Source organism: Gossypium hirsutum, chromosome D01, assembly GCF_007990345.1.
Source record: "Gossypium hirsutum isolate 1008001.06 chromosome D01, Gossypium_hirsutum_v2.1, whole genome shotgun sequence".
NCBI lineage: Eukaryota > Viridiplantae > Streptophyta > Magnoliopsida > Malvales > Malvaceae > Gossypium > Gossypium hirsutum.
Window position 1 is genome coordinate 50,553,509 of NC_053437.1, and position 16,239 is coordinate 50,569,747.

At 34.2% G+C, this 16,239-nt stretch overlaps 1 pseudogene; it reads left to right on the top strand.

The window, feature by feature from the left end:
• On the top strand, positions 1-15,387 carry LOC121213594 (cytochrome f-like; annotated as a pseudogene).
• Positions 15,388-16,239: the final 852 nt, after the last annotated feature.

The following is a 16,239-nucleotide window of genomic DNA, read 5'->3' on the forward strand; positions in this document are numbered from 1 at the left end:
ATGCATTTTTTGACACCCACGACTATTGGGTCATTACAAAATCCACGAGAAGCAACTGGGCGTATTGTATGTGCCAATTTCCATTTAGCGAATAAACCCGTGGATATTGAGGTTCCACAAGCAGTACTTCCTGATACTGTATTTGAAGCCGTTGTTAGAAGTCCTTATGATATGCAACTGAAACAAGTTCTTGCTAATGGTAAGAAAGGGGCTTTTAATGTGGGTGTTGTTCTTATTTTACCAGAGGGGTTTGAGTTAGCCCCGCTTGATCGTATTTTACCCGAGATGAAAGAAAAGATAGGCAATCTGTCTTTTCAAACTACTGCCCCACTAAGAAAAATATTCTTGTGATAGGTCCTGTTCCTAGCAAAAAAATATAGTGAAATCACCTTTCCTATTCTTTCCCAGACCCTGCTAGTAATAAGGATGTTCATTTCTTAAAATATCTCATATATGTAGGCAGAAACAGGGGAAGAGGCCAGATTTATTCCGACGGGAACAAAAGTAACAATGCTGTTTATAATGCTATGACAATAGGTATAGTAAGCAAAATCATATAAAAAAAGGGTACAAAATAACCATAACGAATGCCTTGGATACACTGCCTACCCAAACTCACCCTAAATGTCTAATTTCAAATTTTAAATTAAGTTGAATTATTTATATTTAATTAACTTCCCTTATTTAATAAAAAAATATATTTACTTTTCTGGATAAAATTTAATCAATGATTTAAACTTACTATTTATTTCCATCAATTAGTAAGATATAATATTCAACAAAATAAACTATGTTACATTTTGTATATGGTTTAGCAATAAATTAATTTAAATGGTAATATTTAGCTACTCTCATGACTTATTTTTAGCAAAGAGAATGAAAATTTTCGTTTATTTGAAAGAGATCTTCTTTTTTACAAAAGTTATTATTTATCTTTCTAATTTCAAGTTTAAATTTCTACTAACAATTCTTTATTTTATGTCTAACTATTGGGGTAATGTTCCAATAAAGGCCCATTTTTAAATTATTTATGGAAATGGGTCGTTTCTAAAAATAAGTATGGGTATGGACCAAAAACTCAAAAATCCGCTGACGTAGATGCGTTTTCAAGAGATAATCCAGAAAAACGCTTTCACGTCATCACTTTTTTCCTTGTCTCAAGCAAAAGTGCACTGACGTGGATGCACTTTTGCCCGTGCTCGGACTAAATTTTCAAAAAAAGGTCATTTTTTTAAAATATTACAAAACTAGACCAATTTTTTAAAAATTTATGAGAATAAGTCTTTATAAAGACCCAAAGTGGCAACACCATTTTTTTGTGCCATCAATTAGTGTGGAAATAAAACTTACAAAATAGATTTTTAAATAGATCCAAAGTCTCATTTCTCTTATTTTCTTAAACATTGTGCCGATCATTACCTTAACGAGTGAATTTAATTCCAATTTAATTGTAAAGTTATTAAAATATTTTTTTTATTTTAAAAGGTAATTGATATTATTATATAATAATTTAAACTTTTCATACTAAAAACATTGGAACACAAGATTAATAAGTTTATATGAAAATCTCTTACTATTTAACTAATAATAATTTATTAAATATAAAATATTGTGTGATAAATAGTTTTTAAGTTTTAACTCATAGGAGCGTGGCATTCACGCCCTACTTTTGTGGCCGTGACTTCCGGCCTAGATCGTAATTGGGACAGGAGAGTAGACGTGTCATGTCGCATGATGTGGTGTCGAATGTTGGATGGAAAGTGGGTTTTGCATATGCTTTGTATAAGTTTTGCAGGCAGAAGTTGGTTTTCAATTCCATAAATAGAACATCAATTTTTAACTAACACCCTATTTCTATTGGAGATTGCAACTGTTGGACAATCTAATCTTACCAAAATGGAAACTTGAAATATATTTTTGTCTTTAAATGATAACAAGATCTAAACTTTATTTATTTATTTATGAATTGAAGATGTTTTTTATCAACCATAAATTACAATTAATACATAAAATGCAGTAGAAAAAACATCATATAAAATAGGAACTACTGCATAAATATTGTTGCCTTTTTGAGAAAAATTCAATAGAAAAGAGACAATTGCAGTAACTACGACACTGCAAATTTTAACCAAAAGATTTATCAACTCTTAATTTCATTAAAGAATTTATAAGCTTTAAACCTTAGGAGTTTAAAAGGCCCAAACACCATAAATGCACATTTTTAATTCTCAAAAGCTAACAACATCTGATGATATTAGAGTTATGTGGTAAAATATATTGGTAAAATAAGGGGATCTGTGTAGGGCGGCTTAAGGCCGCTTCTATTTGACATTTATTAGAATAATGTTTTTCAACCTTTAAATAGATGTAGTTGAAACTCATCATGTATCATTTGTTTTTCAATATTAGTGAATTTCTTCTCCTCTGCCTGTGATTTTTTTCCCGAAAGGGTTTCCACGTAAAATCTATATGTTGTTATTTTTCTTTATTTTTGCAATTATTCTATTGCCATTATCTACGTTAGTTTTTACAGATGATGATGAGACAACAAAGCCAACAAAATGTTTAGAGACACAATCCTATCGAACCAAGGATATAAATTTCAGCCAACCACTTGTTAGTCTCCTCATACTCTCTTCAACAATGACAACAAAAACTAGGGGTAGGTTCGATTCAATAGATTTTCTGAATTTTCTCAAATCATTCATAATAACTTAATTCAGTTCAATTTGATTTTTTTATACTAATCTTTTGGTTTTAGGTTTTTGACTTATTTTAGTAAAATGAGCTCTATTTTATGACTTTTAAACATTATTTAGTAAAGTTTCAAAGTATTTTTCATAAATAGTTCTTAAAAAATTTATTTATTTCAAGTAAATAAAGTATAACTAATAACTCTTATATATATTGAAAAGTAATTTTCTGTATATAATTTTTAAGTTATTTCACTATTTTAAATATAAAATGTTTATTTTTCATAATTTATTTTTAAATAATAAAAAATTATATTTAATTACAAATTAAATAAAATATAGAATTCAGTTCGGGTAACTATATTTTTGGTCTTTTTACCAAAAAAAGCCTTTTTTTTAAAATTTACTGAAATGGGCCACTTTTTTAATTATTTACCGGAACGGGCCAATTTCGCGAAATCGCTGCCACGTAAGCGCGATGTCAGGGTACGTGACAGATCATCGTGTCCACGTCAGCGCGACCTGCTGACGTGGAAGGAAATCGCGCCCTCAAGGAAGCGATTTCCTTCCACGTCAGCAGGTCGCGCTGACGTGGACGCGATGACACGCGCGCGTGAACAGTGGCCCAACGGTCAAAAATTTGACCGTTGCCCCCCAACGGTCACAATTTTTTTACTATAAACCCCTCTACCCCTTATTTTTCACAAACAAATATTCTCTCAATTTCCTTCCAAAATTCTCTTAATTTCCTTCCAAAATTCTCTTAAACTCTCAAATTCCTTCCAAAATCCTCTCAATTTCCTTCAAAAATCTCTCAATCCATATTTAATTTCCTTTTCCATTCAATTTCATTTTTTTAAGAAAATTTTAAATATTTTTATTTTTTAAAATAATTTTAATAATTTTAATATTTTCAACAGTGGCTGGATCATTGATTCGTCTTGATAGGAATCACATATCGGTGGAGCAAATGAAAATGGTAAGTATTAAATTTAAATTTTAAATTTTATTTAAGATATTTTATTTATGTATTTTAGATAATTATTAATTTATTTTTTATTATAAAAGTCTAAAGATCGGGTATTGGAATGCAATATTTGGAATATGCATGGTCCTCCATCACCGTTAGTAGAGAACTACCTGCGGGAAGCGGGATTTTGGCACGTGGCGACGGTAGGCCGGGGATGCAAGTTGGAGCCGAAACTGATCAGTGCGTTAATCGAGAGGTGGAGACCCGAGACACACGCATTTCATCTTCCATGTGGAGAGTGCACTATCACCCTAGAAGATGTCCATCTGCATTTGGGATTGCCGGTGGACGGGCACCCAGTCACCGGGTCTGCCCAATCTAGCAATTGGGAGGCGGTGTGCTACGAGCTTTTGGACGCTGTTCCGGATAAAATGGATGGAGGTAAGGTGGAGATGGGCTGGTTACGTGCCACCTTCCCCGATCTGAATGAAAATTCAACCGAAATTGAAAGAATCCGATATGCTCGATCATACATTCTTCAAATAATTGGAGGCTATCTGATGGCCTACACGTCACGGAGCCGTGTACATCTAAGGTGGCTGCTAAAACTCGTTGATTTTAGAGCAGCCGGTGAATTAAGTTGGGGGTCTGCCGTCTTGGCAACATTATATAGGGAGATGTACGGGGCGACCAAACCGAGGAGAGCAAAAATCGGAGGTTGCCTGTCACTACTGCAATCATGAGCACGGTTTCGCTTTCCATTTCTACGTCCTCGAGTGAACCACCCATATACATTCCCACTCGTAACGAGGTAAATTTTATATTACATTTTGAAATTGTTATGTAGATTTTGTAAGAACAAAAGTATGCTAAAAATTTATTTAATTTGGTGGAGCCATCCGGCAAGTTATCGTGGATTACCGTCTTAACTCGAAGATATACGGCTTTTATTGGAGCAACGGTCGGAAGCAGAAGTAAGTATTATTGCAAATAGATATTTCCATACATTCGCTAGTGGATTGATATTTAGTATTTAGTATTTAGTATTATGTATATAAGTAATATTTCTATCATGTTCATGTAGTTTCAATGGACACCATACGAGGATCCGACAGTCCAGGCAGTAATCCCGGAAGAGTTTTTACAAAATCCGAACGCTTGACACGTGAAAGTGGTGTTGATAAACTATGCAACCGTGGAGCCCCACCAGACAGACAGAGTCCTACGTCAGTTTGGATGTAGACAACCGATCCCTGCGGACCTTGAGGTGTTTGACGAGCACCACAAAATCGACCTTCGGCTATTAGGTACGGATTGGACTAGATACTGGTCAGAGTACACAGAAATGTGGGAAAATCGACATGAATATCTACCTACTCGAGAACAAATGATCGTTCCCGAGTTAGCGTGTGTTCCAGAATACATGCCATGGTTTAGGATCCATGGGAAGTCGTATTTACTTACGCCAGAGGAGAGGCAGCGGCAAATACGTGTCGGAAGGGAAAGACGCGGGCCTCTAAATCCAAGGGGACAAGACTACGAGGGCGGCCCCTCAACGAGGCCCAGGCATTCACCCGGTTCATCATCAGCGGCCATACAATCACCGTCCCCAACGAGAGCACCGACGCAGTCACCTGACGTAGCAATTCAACAAATGGTACCGACGCATTCGCCTTTCCCTATGATGCCAGGTATGTTTCCTAGCCCTTATATGTACCCTAACCCATACATGTATCCTTTTCCGAATCCTATGGCAGGTTGGAGCCAAATGCCCGGATCAGCTCCATTTCCTGTAATGCCGAGCGGACCACCGATACTAGGCCAGCGGCGCAGGAGGGGTCGCAAGGAGGGCCGTCTGGGAGCTCTCCTTTTTACCAATCGCCAGCAACGCATGGCTTTCAAACACCGTCGCCGTTCATGATGCAAACACCGTCGCCGTTCATGATGCAAACACCTCCACATACACTATTCTTTGAAGGTGGATCATCGTCTCAAGTCCGACAACCAGATGCCGAACCGGAAGAACAACATTACCATTGGAGGAAGAACAACCGTCGGAAGAAGCTAGAGGAAGGAGGAATCCAGCGCGTAACAGTCGACGGCCGCCATGTGGAACCGAATCCCCCGGTCATAGACATTGATTACCGTATTAAAATTTATCATTTGATGTAATGAAATACAAGTTTATGACGATGTAATACACATTGAAATTTTTCCAAGTTATTTTGATATTATTTGATTAAAAACCCTAACTTAATTTAATTTAATTAAAAACCCTAACCCTAATTTAATTTAATTAAAAACCCTAACCCTAACCCATTTTAATTAAAAACCCTAACCCTAGTTTAATTTAATTAAAAACCCTAACCTTAATTTAATTTAATTAAAAACTCTAACCCTAATTTAATTTAATTTAATTAAAAACCCTAACCCTAATTTAATTAAATTAAAAACCCTAACCCTAATTTAATTTAATTAAAAACCCTAACCCATTTTAATTAAAAAACTCAAACCCTAGTTTAATTTAATGAAAAACCCTAACCCTAATTTAATTTAATTAAAAACCCTAACCCTAACCCATTTTAATTAAAAACCCTAACCTAGTTTAATTTAATTAAAACCCTAACCCTAATTTAATTTAATTAAAAACCCTAACCCTAATTTAATTTAATTAAATTAAAAACTCTAAACCCTAACCTAATTTAAATAAAAACCCTAACCCTAGTTTAATTTAATTAAAAACCCTAACCCTAGTTTAATTTAATTAAAACCCTAAACTCTAACCTAATTTAATTAAAAACCCTAAGCCTAGTTTAATTTAATTAAAAACCCTAACCCTAGTTTAATTTAATTAAAACCCTAACCCTAATTTAATTTAATTTAGTTAAAAACCCTAACCCTGACCCATTTTAATTAAAAACCCTAACCCTAGTTTAATTTAATTAAAAACCCTAACCCTAAATTAATTTAATTAAAATCCTAAACCCTAACCTAATTTAATTAAAAACCTTAACCCTACTTTAATTTAATTAAAACCCTAAACCCTAACCTAATTTAATTAAAAACCCTAACCCTAGTTTAATTTAATTAAAAACCCTAACCCTAATTTAATTTAATTAAAAACCCTAACCCTAATTTAATATAATTTAATTAAAAACCCTAACCCTAACCCATTTTAATTAAAAACCCTAACCCTAGTTTAATTTAATTAAAAACCCTAAACCCTAACCTAATTTAAATAAAACCCCTAACCCTAGTTTATTTAATTAAAACCCTAAACTCTAACCTAATTTAAATAAAAACCCTAACCCTAGTTTAATTTAATTAAAACCCTAACTTAATTTAATTAAAAACCCTAACCCTAGTTTAATTTAATTAAAAACCCTAACCCTAATTTAATTTAATTAAAAACCTAACCCTAATTTAATTTAATTTAACTAAAAACCCTAACCCTAACCCATTTTAATTAAAAACCCTAACCCTAGTTTAATTTAATTAAAAACCCTAACCCTAGTTTAATTTAATTAAAAACCCTAACCCTAATTTAATTTAATTAAAAACCCTAACCCTAGTTTAATTTAATTAAAAACCCTAACCATAGTTTAATTTAATTAAAACCCTAAACCCTAACCTAATTTAATTAAAAACCCTAACCCTAGTTTAATTTAATTAAAAACCCTAACCCTAATTTAATTTAATTTAATTAAAAACCCTAACCCTAACCCATTTTAATTAAAAATCCTAACCCTAGTTTAATTTAATTAAAAACCCTAACCCTAATTTAATTTAATTTAATTAAAAACCCTAACCCTAAACCATTTTAATAAAAAATCCTAACCCTAGTTTAATTTAATTAAAAACCCTAACCCTAATTTCATTTAATTAAAACCCTAAACCCTAACCTAATTTAAATAAAACCCTAACTCTAGTTTAATTTAATTAAAAACCTTAACCCTAATTTAATTTAATTAAAAATCCTAACCCTAATTTAATTTAATTTAATTAAAAACCCTAACCCTAACCCATTTTAATTAAAAACCCTAACCCTAGTTTAATTTAATTAAAAACCCTAACCCTAATTTAATTTAATTAAAACCTTAAACCCTAACCTAATTTAAATAAAAACCCTAACCCTAGTTTAATTTAATTAAAAACCTTAACCCTAGTTTAATTTAATTAAAACCCTAAACCCTAACCTAATTTAATTAAAAACCCTAACCCTAGTTTAATTTAATTAAAAACCCTAACCTTCATTTAATTTAATTAAAAATCTTAACCCTAATTTAATTTAATTTAATTAAAAACCCTAACCCTAACCCATTTTAATTAAAAATCCTAACTCTAGTTTAATTTAATTAAAAACCCTAACCCTAATATAATTTAATTAAAACCTTAAACCCTAACCTAATTTAACCCTAACCCTAGTTTAATTTAACCCTAAACCCTAACCCTAGTTTAATTTAATTAAAACCCTAAACTCTAACCTAATTTAATTAAAAACCCTAACCCTAACCCATTTTAATTAAAAACCCTAACCCTAAACTAATTTAATTAAAAACCCATTTTAATTAACAAAAGTTATTAGGCATAATAATTTTACACAGTTTTACAAGTTATGTTGGATTTCGTAAAATTTTTCGACTGGTACTAACATTTCAGAAATTGTAGTAATTTGATAATTTTACTAATAATTAATACAATTATCAAATAGTAATTGAATAAAATGTAATTGCATCTAAAATTACATTCAACTATTGCGATTAGGGCATGATCGACTTGTATGGCCTGGGTTCCTACACCATCCGCACAACTTCTATTGATTGGCTGTTTCTCGGATATCCATATTGTTCCGTATTCTAGTGGAGCAAGGTCGACCCTTCGGCTTGCGACGCAATTCTCTATCCGGTAACAGCTTAAAAGGAGCAAGACATACGGGCGGCCACTTACATTCATCTGAGATCGGTGGGAAAATGTGTCTCCAAACGTGGTACATGTTTTCTAATTTGTACACATTGTCTACATAACTCAGCGGATCCAGGCGGAGTTTCTGACAGGCTGCAACACCATGAGCGCATGGATAATGAAGTGCATCGAACTTCCCACAGTCACAAGTCCTGTTCCGCAAGTGTACACGATATTGCCTGCCAACAACACCTTGGTGCGGTCTGTCAAACTCCGTCACGCGAAACCATAAATTGTCTCGATCGTGACACACTGCGTGCATGATGTTTGCCCTCGCGTTCGCCTTGTTAATTTCTTGAACTACCTTACTGCACCATACATGCCCACCCTGCATCTGGCCTGCATAAGATGCCGCTCGCTTTGGAAATAGCGCCGCCAAACGGAAATATGTCTCTCGCACAATCACTGTTATCGGTAGATGGCGCGTTCCTTTAAGAACAGAATTTATGCATTCTGCCAGGTTCGAAGTCATATGGCCATATCGTAGGCCTCCGTCGTATGCTTGTGCCCACTGTTCGAAACGTATGTTGCAAAGGTAGTCCGCCCCTTCTCCGTTTTGGGATCGTAAGATTGCCAACATCTCGTGAAAACGATCTTTATTCATTTCATACCCTACCAATATAAGAACATAGCGAATATTTTATACCACTTCTACCAATAAAACTAATTCAAAATGACAAACGGAATAATACAGTTATATAGTAAGTACCCATGTTAGTCACTTGTCGTCGTTCGGTCTTAGATGGATACTGCCTGTAGTAGTTCGAAGCAACGTGTCTCAGGCAATATCTATGGTGTGTACGTTGCCACAAGCTTCCCTCTCGATCAAATGCAGCTAGTATACCGGTGCCCCGATCTGAAATAACACAGATATCAGGTTGGGGGCACACATGCCTCCTTAACCTAGAGAGAAAGAAATCCCAGTCATCAGACGACTCCCCCGGTGTTATTGCAAATGCAATTGGAAGAATTCTCCCACTGCCGTCCTGTGCCACTACAACCAATAGCCGATGACTGTACCTACCAAACATGAAGGTACCGTCAATTTGTACCAACGGCTTGCAGTACGGAAATACGTCTTGGCATTGCTTAAAGGTCCAAAATAGGCGTTTGAACACTTGGCATCCACGTAGCAATCGGTCGTTGTAGTACGCATGTTCCGTTTCAAGGTCTGTGATGGCACCTGGGACATATCTTTCTAGCACCTGACACCATTGCCATATTTCATTATATAAGGCGTCCCACCCACTATATATCTTCTCCAATGCATTTTGCTTAGCTATCCAAGCCTTACGGTAAGAGGGCGTGTACCCCACTTGGCTACGGATATTGGCAATTATCACCCGCACTGAAGTCCTAGGATCTGCTTTTATCATGGGCAGTATCAAGCTAGCCAACATAGCTGAATCCATTTTTAGATGATCTTCTGAAACACCTACAGAGGGAGGGAGTACATTAAATAATGCAACATTGGAAAATAAAAATATTATTCAGACACATTCAATATTGTACCTGCAGCACATGTATGTGGACTTTTGTACTTTTTGATCTCCCACAACCCTGTCCTCTTCCTTAACGAGGCGACGATTTTCCATGAACATGTGCCGTCTTGCACTGCACACTTCGCCTCAAACTTATTAGTTTTTGATTTAACGACGTGATAATTAACGTCGTTTTTGATGCTATGTTATTTCAAAGCACCAATAAAACTATCCTTATTGGTAAACTGATTACCAACTTCAAGTTCACCGAGATCTACCCCCGAACTTGTACGATCGCGCAATCGGTGTGGTAGATCTGGAAACTCTAACGCATCGTCTGCTGACAGATCGACATTATGCATGTGGGAAAAAGGTGAGTATGCTCTGAATCGTGGATTTTCTTCATCATTTGCACTCCTATCACCATCTTCACCTTCTGTTGGAATAGGCTCCGGTTCAGAAAATAATCCCACCTCTGTACCATCCGGCCCGGGCTCTCAAAGTGGATCCACATCAGACTCATCTTCTAACCCACAATCATCTGCAGCGTACGACGTCCCCTCCCCGGTAGATGTCGTAGGTAGTACGTCATTCCTTCTTCTGGGCATTTGATAACGTCCCCAATTGGATGTAGATTGCCATCCACTATAACTTGATGCAGTTCCCCAGCTCGTATTTCTAGCGTCAAACGTCGAGCCACCGACGTACATGTCTCATCCACCGACAGAGTGTCTTGGTGGGGATGTGCATTCGACACCGCTACCGAACATGGGCTGTTCCGTATTTTGTAACCCGCTAACCGAGTGTCGGCCAGGGGTCGTGTATACATCTCGAACACTGGACAGAAGTACATCAATTGGCGACGTAAATTGTACATATAACTCAATATAAGTTGCTCCGCTAGCAAGATGAGTCTGCACCATTGCCTCCAAGCTACGAGCACCTTTTATGTCGAACGAGTCATATGTCACCGGATCAACAGAAGAACAAAATCGATACGTGATTGACAGAACTCTCATTGGCGTCGTTCCGAAGATTTTACGCCTAATTCTTTTACGAAGTTCTATCAAATCTATGTTTTAGCTAAATGACAGTCGCACCGTATTCTCCTACAAAAAAAACAACACCATTCTCGGTGTGGCAAACCTCACCATCGTAGTAAATAACAGCACTAATACGTTCACTCATTTTGAAACTCTAACTTTCTTAGCCTCTCTAAAATGTTTCTACTATGACTTATCCATTATAAGAATATTTTCTACCTAATTTATAGCCTCAGCCCAAACTTCCTACTATAGAAAAATCGCGTCCACGAGGGCGCGATTTGACACTATTTGCTCAGAAACGTCAAAAAATAATTATTTCCTACATGACCAACTGTAGCGAAATCGCATCCACGAGGGTGCGATTTCACAATTTCTTCTCATATAGCATCCTGGTATCAGCGATTTTATACTATTTGCTCAGAAAACGTCAAAAAAAATTATTTCTTACATGACCAACTTTACTGAAATCGCATCCACGAGGGCACGATTTCACAATTTCTTCTCTGATAGCATCCTAGTAGAAACGATTTTATACTATTTGACCAGAAATGTCAACTCCAAATAATTTTTCCTAGGACCCTTAAACCCTAAAAAGCCTACACCCTAAACGCTAAAACCCAGAAAACCCAAACGTAAAATTAACGTCAAAATCGTGTCCCCAGAAACGCGCTACGTGACAGATCATCGTGTCCATGTCAGAGCGACCTGCTGACGTGGACGCGATGATCTGTCACGTACCCTGACATCGCGCTTACGTGGCAGCGATTTCGCGGAAAATGGCCCATTCCGGTAAATAATTAAAAAAGTGGTCCATTTCGGTAAATTTTTAAAAAAAGGGCTTTTTTTGGTAAAAAGGCCTACCTTTTTAACTTATATTCTAAAACCCATTAAAACTCCTCAATTTAGATCAATTTTTGATTTCTCATTTTTTCTTACTTAGCCCAACCAAAGGCCCAAAGATTCAAGAGAGGTATGTTCGTAAAAAGGTATCACCTCCACCACCATCTATATACTAACAAATTCGCTCAAGCATTCACCATATTCTTCGAGCATAAACTCTGCCGTACACATAATTCTTCCTTTGTCTTGCAGTAAAAAAACTAACTAACTATCAGTCCATCTATATCCCAAGAGAACATTATGATACATTTTCTGTTTAAAAAAATAAACAAATAAAAATATTTAGGTGAAGAAATTTGAAGGAAGTGAAATCAATGAAAATGTGGTAGAGGTCACATGGAGCAGTCATTGTAATAATACTTTTTTCTTTGCTTTCACCACCTTTTTTCTTGAAGCCAAGCATCTAATTAGATAACAGTTGAGATGGATGCCTTTTGGTTACTTTACTTGTAATCTTTGCCTTTCATACAAGATATATGCATGTATGTATACTTTCATGACTCAAAGGAGCTACACACAAAGTAATGCCTCCAGTTAGGAATGGTCATAAGTATAGCTAGATATACTTTCTTATAGATAGATAAGTTAGCATGTCTAGGGCTTAGAGCCTTACTCAAATAGTCTATTGGCCTCCCATCCTAAGAAAGAATAGGTCCAATTCCCTTAGAGTTGACATTTGTTTCTAGGTAGAATGATTTCTCAAAGTTTTGTAGAGCTAATACAAAGGCTTGGCACATAGTTACCTTGAGCCTATTAAAAGCATTTGTAGTTTCAAGTGTAATGACCTGAATTTCGTTGGTGTTAAAAAATACGATTTCGAAACCTCATTTTCGTAAACTGAGTCTATAAGGATGAAAAATAAAGATTGACGAAGTTAGTATGAAAATATATTGAAATTCGGTTAAGTAATTTAAACGAGAAAATAGTTAATTAAAGCTCAAGGACTAAATTGTAAAATTCCAATCTCTATTGATTTTTAATTTAGAAAATGCTTGAGGACCTAGATAGCAATTATCCAAAGGACTAAATGGTTATTAAACCATTGTTCTATTATGAGTTGTGGGAATTGATGATGATGATAGCGATTAAATTAAAGTAATTATAATTAAAGAAAATAAATAAGGTTAATTAATAGCTTAAAAATGATTAATTGATTTTAATTCATTCTTAATCCTACTATATATAATAAAGTTTGTAATGACCCAGTTTTCAATGGTGTCAAAAAATAAGGTTTCGTGACCTCATTTTCGTAAATCGAGTCCGTAAATATTAAATAAGGATATTTACGGAGTGTTTGTATAGATGAATTGAATTTTGGTTAAGTAATTTAGCTGAAATTGTGGTCAATTAAGGTCTAGGGACTAAATTATAAAAGTATAATCGCTATAGAATTTTAATTAGGAAATGGATTGAGGACTTAAATTGCAATTAACCAAGGGTCTAAAATGGTAATTAAACACTTTATAAAAATGAGATAGTGGACGGTAATGTTATATATTGATTAATTAAGTAAAATGAGATTTATTAAGATAAAGTGTAATCAATTAAGTTAATTAACAAATTAACCTTAATATAAAAGGGAATTTAGTGGAAGGAGAGATGAAATATCATATTCTCCAACCGACGAAAACAAAGAAACCAAAGAGGAGGATGCCATTGTTAAGGTTCTAGATATTCGGCCTTTAATTCAAGTAAGTCCATAGCTAATTTTTCTTTGATTTTTATGAAAATTGAATCATGGGAGCTTGATTTAGCTAGACCATGCATTAATTTGTAAAACTATTAAAGTTTTATAAAGTTACCATTGTTGAGAATTGGATGAAATTGGTGTGAAATTGTTAAAAATTAAGCTTAGATTAAGAAAATGACTAAATTGTAAAGCTTAATTGTTGATTTTTTACATTAGAGACCAAATTGAATAAAATTAAAATCTATCATTAAATTTCGATAGTAATAGAAAGTAGGAGGTCCCTAATTAATATATGTGAAATCGAATTTTAATCCGAAGCTCTAGATCAAAAGTTATGCTTGTCCTAAGTTTAGGGACTAAATTGAATAAATTTCAAAATATGATTGGCTTTATAATTGAATGTGATTTGGATGGAATTGACATTGTATTATTGTTGAATTATTATTTGTAGATAAAGATGTTGACGAGCCATCGAGAGGGAAAAGAAAGACTAGAGCTGATGACGTGTGACGCGAGCTTTCGGTTAGTATTTCTATGATTTGGGGCCAATTTAATTAATGTATATTCATGTTATTTTGCATTATATAATGTTATGGTGAGTTTTTATGGGTTATTTGAATTGGATTGCTACGGTTGAGATTGAATATCTAGATAGAGACTAAATTAAATATAATAGAAAATTGTATGATTTGATTGATATATGACAATTGGTATGAAATTGAGTTGAAACATGCTATATTATATGATGAATTGATGGTTAATTGGATATGATAAAGTATGAATTGAACTATATATAATGAATAAAAAAATTTGGTTACCCTATTAGCAGTTCGAACCGAGTTGGATATAGTTGGCATGCCTAGGGTCAGGATATTGATTGAAAACCATCGTTGTGAAGCAACCCAGGGTGGTAGATTATACATGTAAAGTCATCGTTTCTGGGAAACTCGAGGTGAAAATATAATTAGAATGTGAAAACCATTGTTGCCGACAACATGGGGTGGTAGTAATATATACATGTATAGCGTCATCGTTGCTGAGCAACCCGAGGTGACGAATCCGCGTGTCCATCTGAGTTATTGTCTAGTTAATAGGGTTTAAAAATATATGGATTGGCTAAATGATGTAAGGTGAATTGTGATTGACATATGATATTCAACAACATACGAAATGAATTGAAACGAGCCTTGGGAGCCGGTCGAGTAATAATGAGCCAATAGGCTCGGAAATGATTGAAATGTGACATATGTGTATATATGCTAAGAATGATAAATGAATTAGCACATATGAGCTAGAGATGATAAGTGAAATGAACCAAATGGTATGTGAAATTATAAATGGTTGGTAAGCTTATGTATATACTTAAATGAATTGGTGCAAGTTTGGTTATATATACTTATCATTGTGAAAATGGTTTTTTTTCGGTATGAAGTGACATGAGTTTATGTTATAAATTGAATTTTAATTGTATGTAAAAAATTGTTAAAACTTGTTTTATATTTACTTGAATCATGGAAATACCACTGAGCATTTTTGCTAACCATATGGTTTGATTTCTCCATGTGTAGTTATAGTTGATCCCGAGAGCGCAAGTAGTAGATCCAGCATCCTAGAAGCAATCCCCGACTCAGATAAGTTTGTATAGTTCCGTCTTATTTTAAGCATGGCATGTACCTAGGTCGAGTCGATTTACGATCAAATTAATGATGTTGTTGTATTGAAGTTTGAATACATAGGTTGAAAATGGTTAAAAGATGGAGTTGCATATGGGAATTGGCTTGCATATTTGGTTGTATGAAAATTGGTTATTTGTGGAACTTATATATGAATGAATGTATATCAACTTGATTACTATATGATAGATATGACATAGTTGTTTAATTAATGTATGTGGTTAGGTAGTTTAAAGACATAAGTGATGAAATATTCTAAGATTGAACATTTATGAATGTTGTGTTTGGTTGATTTGGTGAATGGTATATGAAGAAATTGTTGTTTTAGGAGTAGCTAATTGAAGCTAATTGGTATATTTAGAAACAGTATACCACATCGCGACATCGAGCATTTCTCGTTGCGACGAGACCTAGACCATATGCCACAAAGCTACGTTTGAACATTATTTAAAAATTCAATAAATTTAGCGCTCAATGTTTACAAAAGTTTTCATTTAATTTTAATTCTAAAGAAAAATAAAGTTAGCCCTAAACATTTACAAATCACTTAGATTTTTATTCAACAAGCAAAAGCTAAAAAGATAAGCAGACTGAACCCTTCTGTCATCATAATGTTAAGTTTGATGAAGCTTTCCTCTTGGGCAACGTATGGAATTTTTTGAACTTCCATACATATTTTGAACTTTTTAAATATTTTTCCTTCTTTTAAACTTTATGAATTAAAATAAAATTGATAAATTTTGTAAATGTTCAAGGCTAACTTTATTGAATTTTTTAAAATTAGAACCAAATAAAAAAATTTGTAAACATTGAACTCTAAATTT